Raw genomic sequence first — 10,004 nt, 5'->3', positions numbered from 1 at the left:
CTTAATGGACTTCATCATAGGGTTGCCGTGGACCCATTGTCAACACGATGCCATCTAGGTGATAGTGAACATGTTAACGAAGAGTGCCCACTTTCTACCGATCAGGATCAGTCAAAGCTTGGAGAGTCTAGCAGACCTCTATGTGGATGAGATAGTCTGGCTTCACGGGGTGCCACATTCGATCATGTCAGATCGATACCCTCATTTTATGTCTCATTTTTGGCACCAGTTGTAGAAGGCCCTTGGTGCCACATTGAAGTTCAACACGACTTTTCACCCACAAACTGATGGTCAGACAAAGCGCATGATACAAACACTAGAGGATATGCTTAGAGCATGCGCGTTAGATTGGGCAATAGAGTGAGATAGGCTGTAAAGCTTGTAGAGTTTTCATATAACAATAGTTACCCTGCCAGCATTGGTATGGCCTCATACGAAGCTATGTATGGCAGACCATGTAGATCCCCAGTGTGCTGAAATAAGGTTGGAGTGAGAGCAGTGGAGTCACCGGAGGCCATCAAGAACTACTCAGACCAGGTACGGTTGATCCGACAGAGGTTGGTCGCAGCACAAAGCAGGCAGAAGATCTATGCCAATCAGCGGCGTAGGAAGCTCAACTTTGCCATGGGTGACCACGTGTTTGTACAGATCTCGCCCACGAAGAGTGTCTTCCGGTTCGGGAAGAAGGGGAAGTTGAGTCCTCAATATGTTGGACCCTTAGAGATCCTTGAGAGTGTTGGGTAGACCGCATACCGTGTGACACTTCTCCCTTAGTTTTCTTAGATTCATAATGTCTTTCACGTCTCGATCTTGAAGAAGTATGTGACTGACCCCTCACATGTGATCCACTATGAGGCGGTTGATGTACAACCTGACTTGATGACATAGGAGAAGCTGATGAAAATTGTGGATCGCCAGGAGAGGACACTGCACAGTAGGACGATTCTATTCGTGAAGGTGTGTTGGCAACATCACAGATTGGATGAGTGCACTTGGGAGCCCAAGGTCGATATGCGTGAGCACTACCCACACCTATTCAGTACGTTCTAATTTTGTGAATGAAATTCTTTTAAGAAGGTAGGGATGTAATATCGTGTGTTTTTACACAGTCAAATTCAAAGATTTTGGTTGTGTTGCAGAAAAATTGATAAATCCTCAATTTTAGGTGGTGTCAATTGAGTTTGGGTTTGGCTCGTCTCATTGACAAGACCTGAACGAGCTAAACAAGATATGATAAAAACTTTTTTTTTTTACCTTTAAAATCAAGTAAAATTTAAGCAAAATTTGAGTTAAATTCATGTGAAAATCGGAGGCAAAATTCAAGTTATACATCATTGGATGCACCTTGAAATATTGAATTCAATGATATTTTATTTTCCTGAATTCGAACTATAGTTCGCCCAAAAATTACATTTTTTTAAAAAGTGCCCATCTCGATAGGATCGGGTTCGGGTTGGATCAGACTAGATCCGATCCGCATGATCCAAGTTAATATAGATCTAGACTCAGTCGAAGACCTATATTAATTAGGATCTGATTCAATTCAAGATCCATATGAATATTGAATATGGATTTGGATCTTGGATCCAAATTCAGATCCAAAATCTAGGTCCAACGAAATCAAAGCTTTAAATTTAGTATAAAGGTTTAATTTAAGAAAATTTAAGGTTAAAAACACTCCTAGAGGGATAAGACACCCTCTAGATTTTTTGAATAATTATTAATTATTAATTATTAATTATTAATTAATTATTAAAAATTAATTAATTTGAAATTTCAGTTAGATATGGTAGTTACCAAATAGTGGGGTCTCTATAAGAGCCCCTTTGGTTGCTTTAAAAAAAGTAAGTAATTAGAAAGAGGAAGGAGTTGGAAAAGTCAACAAAAAAAATCTAGAAAGATTAGGAAAGGAGGTTGGAGATAGAATCCCATATGGAAAATTCTATCTCCTGTCCACGTGAGGAAGCCCTAGAGGGGCGTCACCCTCTAGAGGCCCCCTCTGATATAAAACTTGAAAAAGAAAGAAAGAAGAAACAAAGAGAGAGAGAGAGAGAGAAACCGTGGGAGAGAAAGAAAGAGAAGAAAAAATAAGAAGAAAAGAAGAAGGAGAAGAAGGCTCTTTTTCTCTCCGATCATTCGATCTTTCTCCTGGTCTCTTTTGAGCTTCAAAAAAAGGTACAGGCTTCCTTCTTGATTCAAATGCAGAGAAATAGCACAGATGAGGTTTATGTAATGTTTTTGGTGGAATGAAAAAAGAAGAAAAAAATGAGAATATGATTTTACTAGGTATATATATATAGAGAGAGATTGATAGATAACATTACATTAGTTTTATATATATATATATATATATATATATATATATATGGTTATAATATATATATATATATATATTATAACCATCCATAAATTTTATTCTTTTACCCTATGCATGCTGTTTCGATTTTCGGTGCATATAGTTAGATTTGTTCCACTGTTCACAAGGATAAATCTGTCCTACCATGGGTATGGACAAATGTGGATAGATCTGCCTATTGTAATGGTGGACAGATCTGACAAGCCTCATAAACGTGCAAATTTGGTCCGGATCTACGGATGTCAATGATTGTTTTTTTTTTTTGGCCTGTTATGCGATAGATTTTCAACATGTTACATAACTAGATTTTTGGTCTGTTACATGATTAAGATATTGGTCTATTATATGGCTGGTTCTTGGTCTGTACATGATCAGTTCTCGGCCTGTGGCATGATAAGTGTTCAGACTGGTCATATAACATACTAATATAATTGTTTAATGCATTATATAAGACTGTTCATGTTTTACATTATGTCACCAAAACCCAAATTTCGTAAATTATGGTTTTAGGATTGATTTTCAAATTTATTTCATTTTTTTTATGAACTGTGAACAATCTAGATGACAAAAGTCGGCTGAGCAGTTTCTCTAGTACACAGGCCCATCCAAGTGTTGTTAGCTGAGCAGGGTTCAAAAAATAATACGAGACACTAATATGCCCAACCAACTGCAATCGACTAAGTATAATTCAAACACTTCTGTGCCCAACCAACTACAGTTGGCTGATCATATTTTATAATCTGTCATGCCTAGCCAACTGTAGTCGGCTGAGCAGTTTCTAAGCCTGTCAAGCCCAACTGACTGTAGTCAGCTGAGCAGATCTCATGTGTTACACTCCAGCTGACTGCAGTCAGCTGGGATAGACTCAAACAAAAAAAATGATGAAATGGAGCTGATGTCAGTGGGTTTTAGCCCAGTCAATTATCATCGTCTAGGACCCATATCCAACTTTGTTTGATGCTGCCATTTAGGCCAGCATCAAAACAATCTTTAAAGTTTCATCTTGAACTCTAAGTTAAGATCAGGTATGCTGCCACTGTTAGATTGAATATGGCTTGTTTTGTTGCTGCCACATGAACTGTAGTAAGTCTGATTTTTTTTTGCCTATTATATAGTTGATTTTTTGCATGTACATTACCGAATTCTTGGCCTGATATATGACATATTTTCAGCCTGTCATATAGCCAATTTATGGCCTGTTACATAATAAAAATTTCAACCTATTATATAGTCAGTTTATGGCCTGTTTCATAACAAAAATTTCAGCCTGTCATATAGTTGATTTTCAGCTGGTTACATGACAAATTATCGGACTGGTTAAATACATAATCATGTGACTGTTCATGTATGTCATGATAAGACTGTTCATGCTTTATAAAACGTTACATAATGTGTGCTTCTATATGACTGTTATGCACACTTTTACAGGATTGTCATGCCTTATGAATATTACTAAAAATATGTTATGTGACTGATTATGCATGCCTTTATGTGACTGTTCTTGTATCAAAAAATGTCACAAAATTTTTATATGGTTGTATCGTAAAGAGACACCACATACGTGGAGAAATTAATATGAGACTGCATATGGTTATCGGTTGAGGCTGTGATGGTTTTGCCTAAGCCTAACCGATTGCCAATGAGGTCTTAGTGTTATGCCGTGTATGATTAACATACCTTCGGGCTCAGTATGTTTTGATTGGTAACCCGAGCATACTCGAATTTGGTAAAGATGTGGTTGTTTACATATGCTCATGAACTTGAGTTTTGTGTTGGCTTAAATATGCGTATAGTGAACACGTGAATTCTGAAATTACAATGTTGTTGCATCAGCATGATCATGTGTACGTCTGTATATTATGCATGAGATGAATCATGAAAATAAAAATGTATATTGAAAGCATGTGTTCATATGCATATGTAAATTGTTTATTCATGCACATTCGTATTGTGTGTGAATGAATGTGCATTTGTGAACATGTTTGGATAATTATGTGATCACATGTTCACTTTGCATAAGATGCACCAGTGGTCAGATGTGATCCACTGTAGGCCATGTGGACCATGAGCAGGTGTTGCTCTAAGTTTATTCTATGCATTGCAAAAATCCATTTGAAACTATTGATTTCTGAATTAATTGCACTGTTAAATTTTGTAACGGGCCAAGGTCACATGTTGTATTTTGCATGTTGATTTGTAAAATAAATCTTTTGAAAAGAATGTCTTTTGATAAAAGATAAAAAAGATAAAATAGTGTAATTAATGTTTCTTCTTGAATGTTCCTTTTACATTATGGGAATCCTAGATGGCGGTTTTGGAGAACCGTAAGGATACTAAAACTCTGTGTGCGATTGTGCTCCTAAATATGATATGGTGGTTCACCTCTCAGCCACGATTTAGGGAGTTTCTGTCACTTTGCCTGAGGGTGGTGTGCAAACATAGTTATTATTGGTATACCAAGAAAGTGATATCAGTAGATGTTGATTTTCCTGGTGTTCCGACATTAAATGTTGATTTCTAATGTTCTGATGTATGACATTGATTTTTGATATCGGTCGAGGGCCAAATCTGAAACCCATTAATAAAACACAAATTATGTGTTAAGCTATAACTAGGATATCTTGAACTTCGGGAATTATTGTGCCCATTTTTTCATATCCGCAGGTTTTAATGAAAAGTGAAACTAAAATTGTGTACATTTAATAGCGACATGCATACAAAAGAAAACTCTGACAAGAATTTAATAAGCTATTCATGCATGTGCATTGATATCATGCATATTTACTATTCTGAAATTAGTTTATGCACCTTTACCTATTTTCATTTCATGTGAGATATTGTTGTTGCATGCTAATTGTTATTAAATGCATGATTGGTTGTTTGGATTATGAGATAGTTGTAGTCATGTTCCTCTAAAAATGTTATATGAATTGATTTATACTTCTCTTACCTATTTGTATCTTTAGAAAAATTCGTACACAGGATCTTTAATTTTGACCCTGTGCTCTTTATGTTTTTCATAGGTCCTGAAGCCCAATGATGAGGACATCTACTATATGGGGCTTATGAGGCTTCATGACTACTTTCTGATATTTTGTTTGGGACAGTGTGACTCTATAATTAAGGACATTTATTTGATTATGTTCTTAAACTTTAATTATTGATGAATAAAGTTAATTAGTCGATTGTTGGGTTAATGTAAGATCCCTTGTGGTTTGGATTGTGTTATATCTGTAAGGCTCCGGATCTCTGGGTAGAGTTTCCACAATTATAAAAAAAAAAAATCTACTTTTCAATAGGGATGAGTTTGGTTTGTTACAGATCTCTGGATTGAAGTCAAATTCGACAGATGCCAAATCCTTTTTTTTAGAAAGGCAAGATGGGGTTAGGCATAACCCCACCAGTTATTGTTCAATGTACCACTAAGGTTTTTTAACCTGCAACATCCCACCACAAGGAGACGTACACTGATAGCTCTTACCAACCACGTCGAGCCCCATTGGTAACTCATGCCAAATCCTCCAATTACTAAAATGAGAGATCTCAAATCCGTGGATCTAAAATCTTCAAAACTGCCAAAAATGCAAGGCTTTTTGGCAAGGGGGTCAAGCTAAAAATCCTTTGAGGATCCCAATTTCATAAGATGTTAGAGCAGTATTTCAAAGAATGGCTAAGTGCCATGGCTATTTGACACAGGCAAACACATGACAACATTTCACGTGGGGTCTAAACTTTGTAGTTGTGGGCCCCATGCAATGCTGTCATGTGATTGGCTAGTGTCATATAGTCATGGTTGTTAGCTGCTCCTTTAATCTCAAACTCAAAGAGACTTGTGCACACTTACATATTTTTATTAGTTTTTTTACACCTAATGGTGGGTTTGACCGATTAGATTGTGCCTTGCTGGTGATTGATTAGATCTTGGTACTAGCCCTTGTGTGTGGATGTAGAATTATTATGGACCAGCAACTCGAAAAATGATTTTGTGGATGTGCAATCATGTTAAGGGGGTGTTTGATTCACCGAAGAATCTCTTGGAGGAACACCACACTCCCTGCTGAGGTGTTGTCCCGCATTTGATTCACCTATCATGTGTGTTCTGTGCTCAATTTAATTGAGGGGATGCAAAAGTCCAAAACATTTGTCTCTCACTCAAGATTCTTATATCCAGAACATTTGTCGCTTTGCTTGTTCGACCGACAAATGTTCTACATGGCAAACACTTTTTAAGAGTGCATTGATGCCAATATGTTTTAAGAGGGGCAGAAAGGGAGATAATAAAAGTATGAAAAATTATCATAAGTATTGTACGACAAAAATGATGCATTTCACGAAAAACCTTATAATTTTCAAAAATTTGTTTGATGTCCAAAATTGCAAATATCTGTCATTAAAAAGACCATTTTAAAAAGACCATTAAAAAGACCTTATCACTGATTTTTTAACTAAAAAATAAATGATTTCAAAAACACACACAAAAGAACAAAGAAATTAGACACAAATACCATTTCAACGATACCTAATTCGCTGAAAAATTGTGAACAAATGTTGAGATACAACCCTTACAACATTTCTAAACAGGAGATGAAAAGGCACGACTGTGGTTATCCTTATTATTCTATGCTAATGACCACCTGCAGTAGAAATCTGAAAAAACAACAAAAGGGACAAAGACAAATCGAGGCATTAACTTTCCAATACCATAAAGATCACCTTAATCTAATGAGTGGTTGGGGAGAAATATCCTTTGAAAGATAGACTGTTTGGTTATTCTAGTCTGCAGAGCATGTTTTTGTTTCAGTTTTAGAACTCAAAAACGAGAATCCTAAAGGGGTTTTTAGTTGTAACACAAAACAAGAAAGTTACATGCATGTATCTCATTTTCAACAACTATAAAAATGTAAATTTTCAACATCATATCAGAGAGATACATATCAGAGAACAAAGACTGTCATGCAAAAAATATGCAAATTTTCTTTAAAATATGTGAATTTTCTCCTAAATATATGAATTTCCTCCTAAATATGTGATTTTCTCCTACATATGTGATTTTTTTTCTAAATATGTGTCAAAGTATTGCATTTAAGATATGTGTTAAAATTTGCCATTAATTTTTTACTTAGAAAATGAAGGATTTTTGAAAAATACATAAAAAAACAAAGAAACTTGACAAAACACATTTTCAACGATTCCTAATTCGCTAAAAAACAATGAACAAGCATTGAGAAACAACCCTGACATGATTCCTAAAATAAGAGATGAATAGGTGTGATTGTGTTTATCCAGATTATTCTATATTATTTTCTACCCACCTGCATCAAAAATCCAAAAAAATAATAAAAAGAAAAGAGACAGATTGAGGCCTTAGCTTTCCAACACCACCAAGATCACCTTAATCTGATGAAAGGTTGGAGAAAAATATCCACTAGAAGATAGATTGTTTGGTTGTTTCAGTCTGCAGAATATATTTCTGTTCTGATTTTGAAACTGAGAAAGGGGAACCCTAAAGGGCTTTTCGGTTCTGACTTAAAACAAAAAAGTTACAGTCTTGTGTTTTCGCTTTCCAACTATTATAAAAATATAGGTTTTCAACTTCGGATATGAGAAATAAAGATTTGAGAACAAAAACTATTCTGCAAAAAATATGTGAATATGCAAATTTCATCCTAAATATGTAAATTTCCTTCTAAACATATGAATTTCCTCTTATATATATGATATTTTTCTCTTAAATATACAAATTTCCTTCTAAATATATAAATTTTCTTCCAAATATATGCATTTTTTCTCAAATATACAAATTTTTTTCCAAATATGTGAATTTTCTCTTAAATATGTGATTTCTCCTAAATATTTGAGAAGAAAATCATATATTTAAGCAAAAAATCGCATATTTGAAAGAAACCCACATATTTATGAAGAAATTCACATATTTAGGAGGAAAATCATATATTTGAGAGGACATTCACATATTTGGTAGGAAATTTGCATATTTAGGAAGAAATTCATATATTTGAGAGAACAAATAAATATTTAGGAGAAAATTTATATATTTGGAAAAAAATTGCATATATAAGACAAAATTCACATATTTAAGAGAAATTTCTCATATTTAAGAAGAAATTCACATATTTAGGAGAATATTTTCATATTTGAGAGAAAAAAATACATATATAGGAGAAAATTCACATGTTTAAGAGAAATTTGCATATTCACGTATTTTCTGCAAAACCATTTTTTTTTCATATCTGTATCTCTCTGATCTAATAATGAAAACCTATATTTTTATAGTCGTTAGAAGAAGATATAGGCCTGTAACTTTCCTGTTTTTAGTAAGAACTGAAAACCCTTCTAAGGTTTATGTTTTTGAGTTTAAAAAATAGAACAGAAATATGCCCTACAAACTAGAATAATTGAACAATCTATCTTTCAAAGAATGTTTCTTCCCCACCACTAATCTGATCAAGCTGATCTTAGTGGCATTAAAAAGCGAACAGCATGATCTCTCTGCACTTTTTATTATTTTTTTAGATTTTTGGCACGTGTCTAGAAAATAGCATAGAATAATCAGGATAGGCACAATCACATTTGTTCATCTTTTATTTTAAAAATGTTATCAGGGTTGTATCCCTGCATCCGTTTATCATTTTCTAGCAAATCAAGTATCGTTGGTAATGTATTTATGCCTAGTTTGTTTGTTCTTCTTTATATTTTTTCATAATCTTTCATTTTTTGGGTAAAAAATAAGTGGTAAAGTCTGTAGCAAATCTTGGATGCAATACTTAGACACATATTTAAGAGAAAATTTAAATATTTGAGAGAAAAATCACATATTCAAGAGGAATTTTGCATATTTAAGAGGAAGATCGTGTATTTAGAAGAAAATTTGCATATTCGCATATTTACAAACTTTTGTTGAACATTCATTGTTCTCAGATATGTATCTCTCTGATTCAACGTTGAAAACATATATTTTTAAGTTGTTGGAAAGTTAAGATACATGTCAATAAGTTTTCTATTTTGAGTCAGAACTGAAAACCCCTCTAAGGTTCTCGTTGGAGTTACAAAATTGGAAACGAAACATGCTTTGTAGACTGGAACAACCAAATAGTCTAACTTTTAAAGGATGTTTCTCTCCAACCACTCATTAGATCATGGTAACCTTGGTGGCATTGGAAATATAACACCTCGATATGCCTCTATTCTTTTTATTATGTTTTTGGGTTTCTAGTATAAATGGCTAAAAAATAGTATAGAATAATTGGGATAGGAATAACCATGCTTGTTCAGCTCTTGTTTTAAGAATGTTGTCAGGGTTGTATCTCGTTCGTAGTTTTTCTGCAAATCAGGTATCATTGAAAAGGTATTTTTGTGTAGTTTCTTTATCCTTTTATTTAGTTTTATGGAATATGGTGCACACCGACAATAAGTCAGTTCGTGATCAAGACATCGAAATAAAATTCTATTGCAAAAGCAGTCAAAGTGAAATTTTATGGAATATGACAATGACTGATACTACTAGAATTTGACTTAGTAGGTCACTAAATTTGAAAAAACTGATTAACAGAGAAAACACAGAAAACAAAAATATCTTTCCAACGAATCAATAATTGTAATTTTTTGATATCGGGGTGCCATGATATGGTAT

The sequence above is a fragment of the Nuphar pumila genome, chromosome 8, assembly GCF_984573655.1.
Source record: "Nuphar pumila chromosome 8, dmNupPumi1.hap1.1, whole genome shotgun sequence".
Lineage (NCBI taxonomy): Eukaryota > Viridiplantae > Streptophyta > Magnoliopsida > Nymphaeales > Nymphaeaceae > Nuphar > Nuphar pumila.
The sequence above is the reverse complement of the archived record's forward strand: the minus strand, read 5'-3'. Positions refer to the sequence as shown.